The sequence below is a fragment of the Apodemus sylvaticus genome, chromosome 15, assembly GCF_947179515.1.
Source record: "Apodemus sylvaticus chromosome 15, mApoSyl1.1, whole genome shotgun sequence".
Lineage (NCBI taxonomy): Eukaryota > Metazoa > Chordata > Mammalia > Rodentia > Muridae > Apodemus > Apodemus sylvaticus.
Window position 1 is genome coordinate 8219017 of NC_067486.1, and position 13126 is coordinate 8232142.

General features: G+C 48.4%; 1 protein-coding gene across 15 annotated transcripts in view; it reads left to right on the forward strand.

Moving 5' to 3' along the window:
- Positions 1-13126, forward strand: part of Tiam1 (TIAM Rac1 associated GEF 1) — a 344338-nt gene that overhangs the window by 154629 nt on the left and 176583 nt on the right. For 11 of the 15 annotated variants that reach the window (XM_052157908.1, XM_052157899.1, XM_052157893.1 and 8 more), the window contains one exon: positions 11758-11940. The gene's annotated coding sequence lies outside the window, so the exon portion shown is untranslated. Of the gene's footprint in view, positions 1-3160; positions 3235-6558; positions 6693-11757; positions 11941-13126 lie in introns of those variants that run through there. The other 4 variants (XM_052157895.1, XM_052157900.1, XM_052157902.1 and 1 more) reach the window with 2 other exon arrangements.

A 13126-nucleotide genomic window follows, 5' to 3' on the forward strand; every position in this document is an offset into this window, starting at 1 on the left:
GCTGTCTCACAGTAGGGGCTTTCTGGGAGGACTTAACCAACTCTTGTGCTCAGCTCCAAGTCTTAGAGGTACCCCCCATCCCCCACCCTGCCCCCCACCCCCACGCAGCCTTCACCCAGAGTCTGAATTGCACCTGTTCATGTTCAAAGCAGCTCTGTTCACATGGACACATTGCAAACACTGAGGTGGCTTGAGGTGCTGTCTTGGGTTATTTCATAACTGAAAGTGATCTGGGCATATTGATGTTCCTTACCACTTAGAGAATTATTGGGCACACGCCCTGCAACCCCACAAACCCATGCATTCATTGCCAGTAGTTACTGTGGCCCCTCCTCATTTCACTGAAGGGGAGACAGCATGGCTCTCTCTGGCACGGGTCTGGTTGTTGCTGCAGCTTCGGCTGGAGGATGTGGTTGTCTTTTGTGTCCTTGCCTCTTCCAATGTGCGCGCCCCAGTGGGGTTTCTCCCAGTCAACTTTTCCAAGAGTCCCATGCTGATGGGGAACTCCGCCATTTTCCCCGAGCTGAGGCAGGGAGGGCTGTGCCCTAATCTTCTTCCTTCAGTTCTTCTGTGGTATCGTACTCTCAGTGCCCGTGACAATGATTATCGCTTATTACTGCTGAGCAGAGAGGTGTTGGAAAGATCCCACACTAGGGAGCACCCAGATGCTCTGCCTCCACAAACCACATGCACCTCCCGTGAAAACCGCAGAGCATCCTTGGAATCCGCAGGCCCACTGCTTGTATGTGGGCAGGGTGGCATCTGGTCCCATATGCCGTACTAAGGTCACTAAGGGACCTGGGTTTTCCCTCCACCTTGCCTTTCCTGTCTTTCCCCCATCACCGTCCATGTTACAGATCTGGCTTCAGTTACTAGCATGTGGGCCACTGGCAAGTCTGAAACTTTTCTTTTTGGTGTGTTAAAAGTGGTCCTTCTGTGAGGAAATCTAAATTGAGGTAGTGACAGAAATTGGAGTTTTCAAATCATGGAAAAAAATATAATTGGGAGATAGAACTAGGGGTTCGGAAAAGAGCAAATTGGACAGCATGATTTGATCGCTGAGAAAATTGAAGCCTTGGATTCCGGGGAACTGCCCCCACCGTCCCAGCAGGGCGCTCTGGAGGGAGCATTAAAGGCCATTAGTGTCTTCTTGGCCTCTTTCTTTGGTGTTATATTTTGTGAGAAAAGCCCCACATCTTTACCAAGCATTCAGTTTCTAGAGAGAGAGAATGCCATAAGGAACTGCTGAGTTAGGTTAGTCGCACAGGGTCTGATGTATGACTGTGAATATCCTCTATCAAATGAGATTAACTAGTGGCTGTACCGGAAGACATCGCCTGTGAGGGCGAGGGAACCCGGCCATCGCTCAGAGAGGAGCAAGGCCTCTGCTGGGCCAAGATAAGGGCCCTGAAACATTCCCTGTTCCCAGGCAGATCCTCGGACCATCCAGCACAAGAGCAGGAGCCATGAACTCGTCTTTAGCCCTTGGACCAGTTTCAGATATAAGCGATTGGCTTTGACAGTTAGTCTGTAACCAGCCACAGGACACCTTTCCGTGGCGCCCGCTTGCCTTCTGTGACGGTCCCACCGCATGGAGGAGATGTGTAGTTAGAACTGCACATACCGGCTGATAGCCAACACCCTCTCAGGCAGCACCTGATCCGAGAAGGTGCTCAGTGCCCTCCAGTCTCACTGCAGGCAGGCCGTTGTTAGGCACCGAGCAGGTTGGTGTGAACACCTCTGACTCTGTACTTGGGAGGCCCCTCAGACCCTACTTGAGCTGTTCACTGTGGAGGTAAACATCACTGCAGGCACCAGCCCTGGGCTGTGGACATTGCCTCCATTGTGGCATTGTGGGGGAAGCTGGCCAGATCCCTGATCCTTAAAGAGAAATCCAGAGGACAGTGCCCTACAGATGACACGGTTTCATTGAACAGGACAGAAAGGTTTAAAGTCAACTCCTACAAACCCAGTGTGTGCAACAGCAAGCTAACGACTGACCTGATTAATTTTTGGCAAGAGTAGGCATGCGTAAACCTCAGCATGGTTGATTGTCCTTTTTTTTTTCCTTCCAGTTCTTGTTCTCTAGTGCATGGTGGCTGAAAGTCACAACCTCTAGCCTTAGACTGCAAGCTCCTGGAATTACATACACACCCTGTCACTGCTAGCTGGGTATTCCTGAATTTAACTGACAGAGTCTGGAAACAGAGAGGTTGAGCCTTTCCTGGGTATTTCTCCACGTTCTTAATGTGGCTTTCTACCATGTTTATTGTACTGGTTCTCGTATCAATATCCAGGTGATGTGTGGAGATCTTTTACAGGCGCCAAAGTCCTGATGTTTCAAAAATATCTGACAGAGGGTGTTTTCACTTTCATTAATACCAGAGTCTTTTCATAACTTGGATCAGTTAGCATCGCCCCCACGGTGATCCTGATCTGGAGACACTGCTGAGGGCTAGATGGTGCTCCCTCTACTGAACACAGTTTCTTTGGCTCAGAAATATTGTATCTTTATGCCCAAGTCTATTGCTTTGGTGAGGTTCAAAACTACATTTATATATTTCTTTTCCTAAGTGCATAAGTCTTTTTAAGAGAGAAGAAAAAAATCCGTGAATGTTAAATTTCAGGTTAAGACGCTGGGAAGATGGCATTGATCTGATGTGTGTGTATTGCGGGGAGGGGGAGTGCGGGGTTGGGGGGGCCCTCTGGCTTCATTCTCCCTGAGCAACCTTCTAGTCTTAGGAGCACATGGTTTGGTGAGACGTGACATTCTTCTGAGAGGGCTGCTGAGCCTGGAAGCTTCTCTTCTGTTCAGGTGTTGGTGGGTTTCACTGTGTCAGCAGCTGTCCGTCCAGGTCTTTTGAAAATTCCCAGGCACTAGACGACAACAGCAGGTGTTAGGTGCTAATTATATCCTCACGGATGTTTCACACGAGACTTCAAGGAGTCTCTGGTGGTCTCCAAAAACTGCCACAGGGAACTCCACTTTCAGGCCTAAGATACAGGGAGGGGGGCAGGAGCTGAATCGGTCCAATCAGAGCATAAGCTCATCCGGTGCCTTAGTGTGGCTTTGGGGGCATTAAAAAATGAGCTAGCCATCTCCTGGGAAGAACCGGGTAAAACACCAGACAAATGCCACCATCTTTTTCTCTCCTTCCAGGGAGAAATTAATCATCTCAGAAGGAAGAACTGAAAGTCTGTGGGATCCAAGAGTTACAGGACACACTTCTTAGGGTAGAGTATTCGTTGCTTTCCATTGTTTTGAAACAAACACCAGGACCCAAGGACTCATAGGAGAGTGTTTTTTGGTTCCAGAAGGTTAGATTCTATAACGGTGGGTGAGACTTGACAGCAGGAGCAGGGAGCTGGTGGGTCACATCTTTATTCACACACAGGAAATAAAGCAAACAGGAATTAGAGCCCAGCGATGAACTCTCAAAGCCCACCACCAGTGACATTTCCTCCAACACACTGCATCTCCCAAAGGCCCCTTAAGCTCTCTGTATCATGTACGTGATGAAACACCATGACCAAACCATGACCAAAACAAAGCCTACAGCTTATGGTTGTAGAGAGGGAGGAGTCCTTGGGGGGGGGTAGGGGAGGTAACTGGATCAGGAAGCTGAGGGAATCACATCCTTAGCCAATAGCAAGAGAGACTGACCTGGAAGTCGGTGAGGCAAACGAAACCTCAAAGCCTGGTTCCTGGGAGGCACCTCCTTCAGCAAGGCTCTACCCCCTGCCCAGCTGTGCCGCCAGCTGGGACCTTCAGTATTGAGATGTGGGAGTTTATGTGGCAGACATTCTCATTCACACTGGAACAGATGTAATAATGGTTACCAGAAGCTGGAGGAAGACTTGGGGATGGGGAGGGAGAGACTGGTCAAAGGGCACTGTAAAGCTCTACAGTTAGTTCAAGAATGTAGGGCACAGCAGACAGTAGGCGGAGATGCACTGTATCCTTCAAGACAGCTGGGTAGCAGGGAGCGGACTGTGTCTACCAGAGTGGGCTCCAGGTGGTGGGTCAATCAGCCAACCTGCCGTGAGCATCGTGCTCTGTACACAGGCGTGGAAGCGTCAGCTTGTACCCGACAAACTTATACAGCTATGTGTGAACTGGGAATAAGATAAAACTTGAAGAAACTTCTTAGGAAGCGATGTGTTTCCCACGTGGACCAAGGAGCTCATTTTAGGTTAGGGTTAGTGATTCGTCACATTCTTCTGATAAAACTGGAACAAGATTAAACACCCTTCCTTTTCCGGCGTAGGCTAGTGCTTCTCCTCACCCCTTTAGTATTTTCCACCTCAGTTCAGTTATTCATCACCTCTGTTCGTGTGGGGACACTGAGTTCGCACCCCACACCAAGGGTCTTCCTGTGGCTGACCCGCCCCCCCCCCCTTCTGCCTAGCCTCCACAGATGGCCCTCAGCCAGCAAGTGCTAGTCTGTGCAAAAGAAGGAGGGCGATATTCCTGGAGTCTGTGACACTGATGATACCACAGGGGTGGCCGAAACAGCAGACAGCAGCTCATGGTAACACCTCTGTCCTGGACTTTCTATGCCAGCACTGTGGACTCTCATGGCTCTGGCTGGCTGGTCCTTTGTTATGGGCGCTGTCCTGTATGTTGTAGGTGTCTGGCAGCATCCCATATTCTCCCCAGTGGAATCTCTCCCCAAGTTGGGAAGATGGAACACCACACTTACAAATATTCTCTGGCGTGCAATCACCCTGCTCACTGTAGACACTGCGTTTTGCTCCTTCAGACCCATGCACGGGCGTGGTGGGACTTGTTTTCTTCCTTATGCCAACCTCTGCAGATTACCAAGATCCTAAAGATTAGCCAGCCTGTCTTATGCATGTGGGCACATTTCTGTCATGTTTAAAACTCGTGGTACCCATCACATTAACTCTGATCGCTGTTCTGGGAGTTACATTGCATTTGTGTGTGTGTGTGTGTTCATGTGCACACATGTACATTTTCATTTGTGTCTGCGGAAGCCAGAGGCTGAACAACCTCTTCCGTTGTTCTCCATTTTGTATTTTGAGGAAGGGTATCTCAATGAACTTGGGGCTCACAGTCACCTCTGCTGGCCAGCAATTCCAGTGGATCCCCCCATCCTTGTCTCCACAATACTAGGGTTACTGGCGAGTGCCAGTGTGCTTGGATGTTTTGGATTTTTCCCTCCAGGGGCGGGGCTTATTCAGGTCCTCATATCTGCTTGACAAACACCGTAGACCCATTTCTTACCAGCAGAGCCAGTTTCCCAGCCTCAAAGGTTTCCTTCCTTCCTTCCTTCCTTCCTTCCTTCCTTCCTTCCTTCCTTCCTTCCTTCCTTCCTTCCTTCCTTCCTTCCTTCCTGTAATTCTGGTCACTATGATCCCTTTAATGACTACTGTATTTCTGTTTTTGTGGTCCATATATTTGGGGAAAGTCCCTTCCATGTGGTGGGGGTGGGGGGGTCAATATCTTTGACTTTTTATTTTAAATCTCATTTACATGAGTACACTGTAGCTGTCTTCAGACACACCAGAAGAGGGCAATGGTTCCCATTCCAGATGGTTGTGAGCTACCATGTGGTTGCTGGGAATTGACCTCAGGACCTCTGGAACAGCAGTCAGTGCGCTTAACCTCAGAGCCATCTCTCCAGCCCCAGTATCTTTGACTTTTGATACAGCTAACAACCTTAGGCAGTGATGCTTTATTCATCTGTCAATTTCATCCACGACTGCTTCGGCCATTTCAGATAGGTTATCTGGCTTGTCTGCAGGTTTCTGGCTTGCTACATTGTGGTTGCTTCCTTCCTTCCTTCTGACCCGCCACAACTGAGGCTTCTTTTTGTCTTTGGCCATTAGAAGTTTTATTTAATGAAACTAATGTTTGGAAACCAAGGTGGAGCCTGGAGAAGAGTACTCTTTGGAGTGAGGGAAAAGGAAGCGAGCGGGCTTCCCCTGCAATTTTTAGAAACTGTCCTATAAATGTTGTTCATGGGAGTCAAACATATGGCGGTTTTCTGTTTAGAGGGCCAGCAAAAGAAGAGCTTCTGGAGGGTTTTCTGGACAATCTGCACTGTGTTAGCAGTTAGCGTTGGTTTTAAAAAGGTCCTTTTTTTTTTTTTTTGGTCCCCCCCCCCCACACACACACCTTGTCTGATTTCTATGTTTAAACAAATGTTTAGGAATTGTGTCTCTGTCTAGCAACTATGCAGGGCTCTGCTCCTGGGGGAGCAGGTAAGGGGGTGTTGCTATCCTTTATGAGACACCAAGGTATTGCTATGTAGGGGAAAGCAAGCGGGAGCCTATGCTTTGTGCAGAGCCCAGTTACACTTGTGAAATAGTTAAGACCCCATAGGAAGAAATCTCCAGGACTTGGCCGAGCAGAGTGCTGGGACTGAATGACAGCCAGAGGAGTCCTCAGCTAGGCAAAGGAACGCCAAAGGCGAGAATTTAATTGAAGAAAGGGGCGGGGAGGGGGAGGAGGAGGAAGAAGAGGAGGAGGAGGAGGAGCCACCGCCGCCCTGGGCCCTCTCCAACACACCCAAATGACCAGATTCATCATAGCACGAAACTTCACAAGTTACACCCACTCCCTCGCCGGCAGCGGCAGCGGGGAAGGCTACAGCTTCCTGATTTCAGTTACTGGAAGTTGGAGAGATGGAACGGCAGCCGGGAGTGTGCGCCTCGCTGAGCCGCGGGTGAGCTTCCGAAAATTAGATCCATTTTCCACCCGCAATCCTCCGGCGCTGGGTGCCCTGGGAAAGCTGCTGCGTGAGGCTGTGCGGAGGATGGGTGGGAGCCCCGGAACTCTTTACTGAGGTCTGGGGCTGGGAGACTGAATGACCAGAGCCCTGGCCCTGCTTAGTTTCTATGCTGCCCTCCAGAGCACTTCGCTTTTCAGTTGTGCTGTGGGAAGTAGATTGGCACACGGGTTTTGATCCCCGGGAAAAGGGGTTCAGGCTCGAAAACTTCATCAGTCTCTCTTGCCTAAGCGAGGATCATCGAATGGGGAACGGGAAAGAGACTGCGAGACTGATCTTGACACACACCAAGAATGCTTCCTGCCTGAGACCCACCGGTGCTGAGTGTGCGCCTCGGGCGCTTAGGCTGTGTATAGGGTAGGGGGTGGGTGGTGTGTGGAGGGAACGCCCTAGGAGAGGTCTGGGATTCTAGGCAGGACTGGTTTCCTTGGGAGATATTCTGAAGCTGTGGCTCCTGATCAACACCTGGATGGGACTTCTGGAATGAGGGTCTGGAAGTCTCCTGTTTTCCTACTAGTTTTGCAGTTGGGTTAGTTGAGCTAAAAGCCCCTTTGCCATGAAGAGAGGGGAAAACTCTTTGTTTATCTGGAATTTCTTTTTTTGATGTGAGTTTTTCTGCCGCAACGCAACTGGTTGATCTGATTGATTGCCTAATCGAATTTTGGGTGGGGTGAAGACAGGAAGTTTGGCTGGAGAGTGGCACCGGGATTCGGGTCTTTGTAAGAGACAGTATCTCCTAGCAAAGCATGAATTCGTGTTCCCTCCTCTGCTCCCCCCACCCCCCATGTCCTGATTTTTGTTTTCAGTAGGCTTTCCTGGGTGTGTGGTCTTTGATTGATGTGTGAAGTCAGAAGGGCGTTTTGTTTTTTTTTTGTTTTTTTGTTTTTTTTGAGGCTGACATACCTGTTTTGCATATTTCAGATCTCATCAGTGATTTGGTGATGCGTTTGGAGCCAGGATTTTGTATGTTTGCTATTAGCTAATCCTTCATGAAGTTACTTTTATAATAAAGATGAGGAGATGGCTGCCTCTTAGGTTTGCAACTAACTATCCATTTTGCAGCAAGTTCTTTCCTAGTTTTAAGAGAGTGGAATGGTAGGTGTTCTTAGCTGATCTGGTCATTTTCCTAGTGTCACAGGGGATGGTTTGGCTGTCTCAACAGTCTTCCACTCTGGTATTGAGGAGCAGGGAGCAGGCTGCCGGGAACCTTCTGCTTCCTTGAAGGTAAAATCTACTTGCAAAGGAATTACTCTTCCAATTAGACCTGTCTCAGGGGAGAACAGGTGGCATAGCCCAAGCTGTCACACCTGCTAGCTCTTAGATGGTTCCAGAAACAGGCCAGGAGGTAGGTGGCTGTGAGCACCGACTTCTGAGGAACCTGTTATCTGTCGCTCTGCAGGAGGCAGCTGAACTGGATCTTGTGATGGCCCGGACAGCACTGAGTAATGGATGGGATTTATAGGACAGTGACCCTCAGGGGAAGGGGAAGCAGTGAGTCACGGGTGAAGGGCTCACTGGGGATGCATGGGGAGACTGGGAGGATTTGCTCTAGGACCACTAAGTGTCTGAAAAGCTCCAGTTCTTGTGTTATAGTCTTCTTTTGTCCTCCTCTTCCCCTCTTCCCCCTCCTGGTTTGGCTCTGTTTGTTTTATATACTTTTAAAGTTTTGAATACAGTTTGTCACAGATCTGTAGGACCACTGAAATAGATTCAGTAACTAATTTTTGTTGGAAGTTAACAAGTTCTTGCAAGGTTTAAAGTATATTGGTATACAGACATATTGGATAGATTGTTTTTAAAGACTGAGGCATGTGTTAAAATGTTTCCTTTTTCATTTTTTTCATTCTTGGTATTGGTTATATTTGTTCCTTTTCTCTCCACCCCCCCCGCCCCCCCCACGCGCATGTGTGTGTGTGTAGTGTGTGTGTTTGTTTTACTGGGGCTAAACTTGATGTCTTAGGCAAGTGCCACACCACCAAGCCACGCTCTCCCACCTGTGTGTATTTTCTTGATCAGACTTACTAACATGTTGTCGGTGTTGTTGCTGTTAGAAGAACCAACTTGGGTTTGTACTTGACACACAAAGTCCACCTCCTTCCTGAATTAAAAACACTGAAGTGTACATCTAAACAATCCTGCCTATGGGATGCTGTCAGGAAGGTTTGATGACATCCTTTGCAAACAAGACACTGAGTCCCTTTGCTGTAAGGAGGAAGACATTATGTACTTGTCTTTGTGTCTTTGACGTTGATGGTGTTTTTCTGTTTGTTATAGCAGCCTTTCTGTTTGTTAGCAGCGTGCATATTGGTCCAAATTGTTCCAAGGTGGATTTTATGTATTCACTGGGGCACACCCTGTGAAATTCTTTTAGAAGCATCCAGCCAGAGTATGCATGAAGCTTCGAGGTGATTTACTGTGGAGTGTGGGAGCATTCAGCCCTCTCGGCAATACACATTTACCTTGTGCGAGAGTAGACAAATTTGTGGTAATGACTGGGGAGGAACATTTCATTTCTGTTCATATTTAATGCATGAGCCTGAGTGCTCTAAAGTTTAGAGCAACCTTTCTGAGCATGTGGCGATGTAAGGGCTTTGACTCTGGCTTTGCCAGTTAGCTGTGAAGTCTCGCAGCTTAACCCGTGAACGTTCATATCTCCAGGGATGAGGTAAACACACGAACGACTTGTGGCTGTGGGATTTTACTTTCCAGGTTTCATGTAGGATACCGCTCATGTGATTTGGCACACAGTAGGCTCTTGGTGAGTATCAGGACACCTCTCATGTGATTTGGCACACAGTAGGCTCTTGGTGAGTAGCACGACATCTCTCATGTGATTTGGCACACAGTAGGCTCTTGGTGAGTAGCACGACATCTCTCATGTGATTTGGCACACAGTAGGCTCTTGGTGAGTAGCACGACATCTCTCATGTGATTTGGCACACAGTAGGCTCTTGGTGAGGAGCAGGACACCTCTCATGTGATTTGGCACACAGTAGGCTCTTGGTGAGTAGCACGACATCTCTCATGTGATTTGGCACACAGTAGGCTCTTGGTGAGTAGCACGACATCTCTCATGTGATTTGGCACACAGTAGGCTCTTGGTGAGGAGCAGGACACCTCTCATGTGATTTGGCACACAGTAGGCTCTTGGTGAGGAGCAGGACATCTCTCATGTGATTTGGCACACAGTAGGCTCTTGGTGAGTAGCACGACATCTCTCATGTGATTTGGCACACAGTAGGCTCTTGGTGAGGAGCAGCTCATTGAGTGTCTCCTGTTTTAGTCCTTTCTGGTCAAACTTGCAATCTCAGCACCTCTGTCTGCCTATGAGAATAATGAGAAAGGAAAAAATAGAATTGGGAATGGGATAAAGTGATCTCCCTCTCTGTCCCCTCCTCACTAGGAGAGGGTAGATTGCCAGGGACACCTTCTCCATTTCCCGTGCTTTAATCTTAGTTTCTTAGTTAAGTGATGGCCAAACGATTGTCAGCTTCTTCCCAGGGCTTCCCTTCCCTTCCCGGGAGTGTTATTATTTTCAGTTATCTCTCTTTCCTCTCCACCTTTCTCTCATTTCCTTCTCCACAGAAGTGGATGAGCCTCCACCAGGCAAGCATGCTTCTGTCACAGCTGAGCTGGGGGGAAGAGAGAGCTCAGGGCAGAGGTGGGTTTTAGAAAGGGATGTTGGGTTTTGAGGTCCTCCAGTCCAGAACCACTTGATCTTCTTAGGGATTGTTGATCTATAAGGGATGGTGTGATTTGTGCACGTATTTATGCATCTAGAGTTACAAGAGGTGGGGGAGGGGAGGGGTGATGGTTAGCTGGAGTAGCATTCAGTTCTTTGTATAGGGGTAGTCATTCTCTGTTGCACCCAAGGATAGATTGTAACTGATAAGCTTCAGGTGTGAAATTCTCTTCAAGGACAACAGCTGCGCCTGGTCCAGCCTGTCTGCTCTGCTAGGCTATCCCGTGCTGGTGCTGTTTCATTCCAGTGGATACTAGAGGGAGGGAGGAAGGGAAGGTGGAGTTCTCACATGTGTCTTGCCCCTTCTTTGAGTGCACATGAACTAGTGTCGCCACGGTGTTTATCTGGTGAGAGTTTGGGGGAGCAAATATCACCTCTTTTGGGGAAGTTTTGTTTGCATGGTGTTTTAGGGAGGGTTCGAGACATTCTCCTAATCATAGAGTTTCATTCAGCACCCTGGGGTTTCCACAAGCCGAGAGTTGGGGTGGGCAGATACAGCCACTGCCATGCCCTCGTCTGCAAAGCCTAGTAGATGAAGAGCCTGGAAATGTCCCCCGGATGCTTTAGACACAGGTCTCTTTCCCAAGCGTTCCTGTAATCTGCAGCAGTAAAGTACTGGCTGTGACACTTGAGGTGCTTTTTCTGTGTCCATTTGAGTGACAAAACTTTTTCTGGGAAGACTAGGCACACACAACTCTGGATAGGGACCCCATGACAGACCAAATACCGATACCACCAAAGTCCAGCTTGGTAAACCAGTGAGTTTTATTGGTTACTTATAGGAATATGGGTGAAGGGTTACTTATAGGATAGAACTGACTCCTGTAAAGACAGCTGTATCACCAAAGCCCACCCCAGCCTGGGTGACAACTCAGAAAAGCTGGGAATCTGGAGCGCTCTGCACAGCCTGCAGGCAGCTCAACAGGTCGGACAGTCCTTTCCAGGTGACTCTAGTATAAACCTTGCAGGCAACTCAACTGGTTCCTGCTTCTTCCAGGCAGATGGTCTAGCCTCAGAGTCTTCTAGGCGGCTTGGATTGTCTGGGAATCTTCTGTTTTACTGTTTACCCTGTCAGGGAGAGGCCTAGTGAATCTGGTCAGTTTTGGGGACTTCCTGAAACTAGAGTCATTTATCTTTATGCTTAAGGAATTTCTATGCAGAATGGAATGTTTCAGTCTTGGGGCAAACTGTTCAACAATACTCTTATTCATGTTTTTGAAGCAAAATGAGCCTAAACCTAGTCTCTATCTGCTCTGACAGGTAGAACCATTGTGGACCGAAACCCAGCTTTCCAGATCTGAAAGGAAGACTGAGGAAGGGGAAGGGAGCATCAGTCCCAGCGACTATGATGTTCTGAATCCCAGTCCCTTACTCAGGACTTGAGCAGCGCCTTCAGATGGCACCTTTGGAGATCCTGACCAAGGCTCTTCTGTTTGGCCTGGGGTAAGTATGGTGTTCACAGAATAAGCATTTGACTCTATGACCGTCACGTCTTTATTGTCTTAGAGTATTGTGCAGATGCAATGGAAAGTTCGCTGTTGGTGACTGGTCCTAGGGGGTGGAGGCTTCTGTTCTTCTCACCAGGAATCAGGCTTTGAGACATGTGAGGGTTCCAGGTTCTTAGGGCACCGGCTACTGTTGCATTGTTTGGAGACTTTAGAGGTTGATTTCCTACCTCTGAGTTTCCCGATTCCCTTTGGCTTGCTTGTCTGGGTAGCAGGAAAGGGGAAGAAAGAACAGATCTGACAGCACTGGGGGAAACCAGGTATTCCAATGTGTGTGTTTGTTGCGTGTAGGATCATATTACATGAGAGAGGCTCAGGCTTCTTCTACCTGCAAGGCCTGTTTGGGGAAAGCTTGACATTTCGTGGGAGTGTCATTGCTGTGGTCAGACCGGACAGTTTCATTGTGTGACCAGTCTGGAACTTTACCAGAAGGGATCCGGGACTAAAACATGCATGAGTCACTTGGAGGAAGGCTTCAAAAAGATAACTTTCTTTCTTGGAAGTCCAGCAGAAAGGGTCACGTACACTTCATTTCCCCTCTGTGGTTGGGGACAATGGTGTCACTCTAGTTCGTATTTGCCTTTATTGGGAGAGAATGATCATCACCAAGAGGTACTTTTGAGCAGATGGAGCAGTGGCTTAGCAGATAAGAGCATCTGCTATTCTTCCAGAGGACATGGGTTCAGTTCCCAGCACTCATGTGGTGGCTCACAACTGTCTATAACACTAATTCCAAGGGATTCCCATGTCCTCCTCTGGCCTCTACAGACATCTGGCACACACCTGGTGTAGTTACATACATCCAGGGAAAACACTCATACACTTAAAACAAATGTCTTTTTTTTTTTAATAGGAACTTTTGAGCAATGCGAGTTGCTGTATTGTTCTCCGCAGGGTTGCCTGCTGCTCACTAACCTGCCCCAGCCTGGGCGATGGTACATTGTGGATTCTTTTTTTTTTTAATGTTAATTTAAGCAGGTTTTGGTAAGATGCTGGTGGGTGCCGGCTTTGAACAAAATAGAAACCAGAAAGGCAGCTGCTTCCCTCAGGCCTAACAGACCCCTGCAGCTTCTGAGATTTCCCACCAGCATTTCCAGTCCTGCTGTGGGCCCTGCTACAACCTG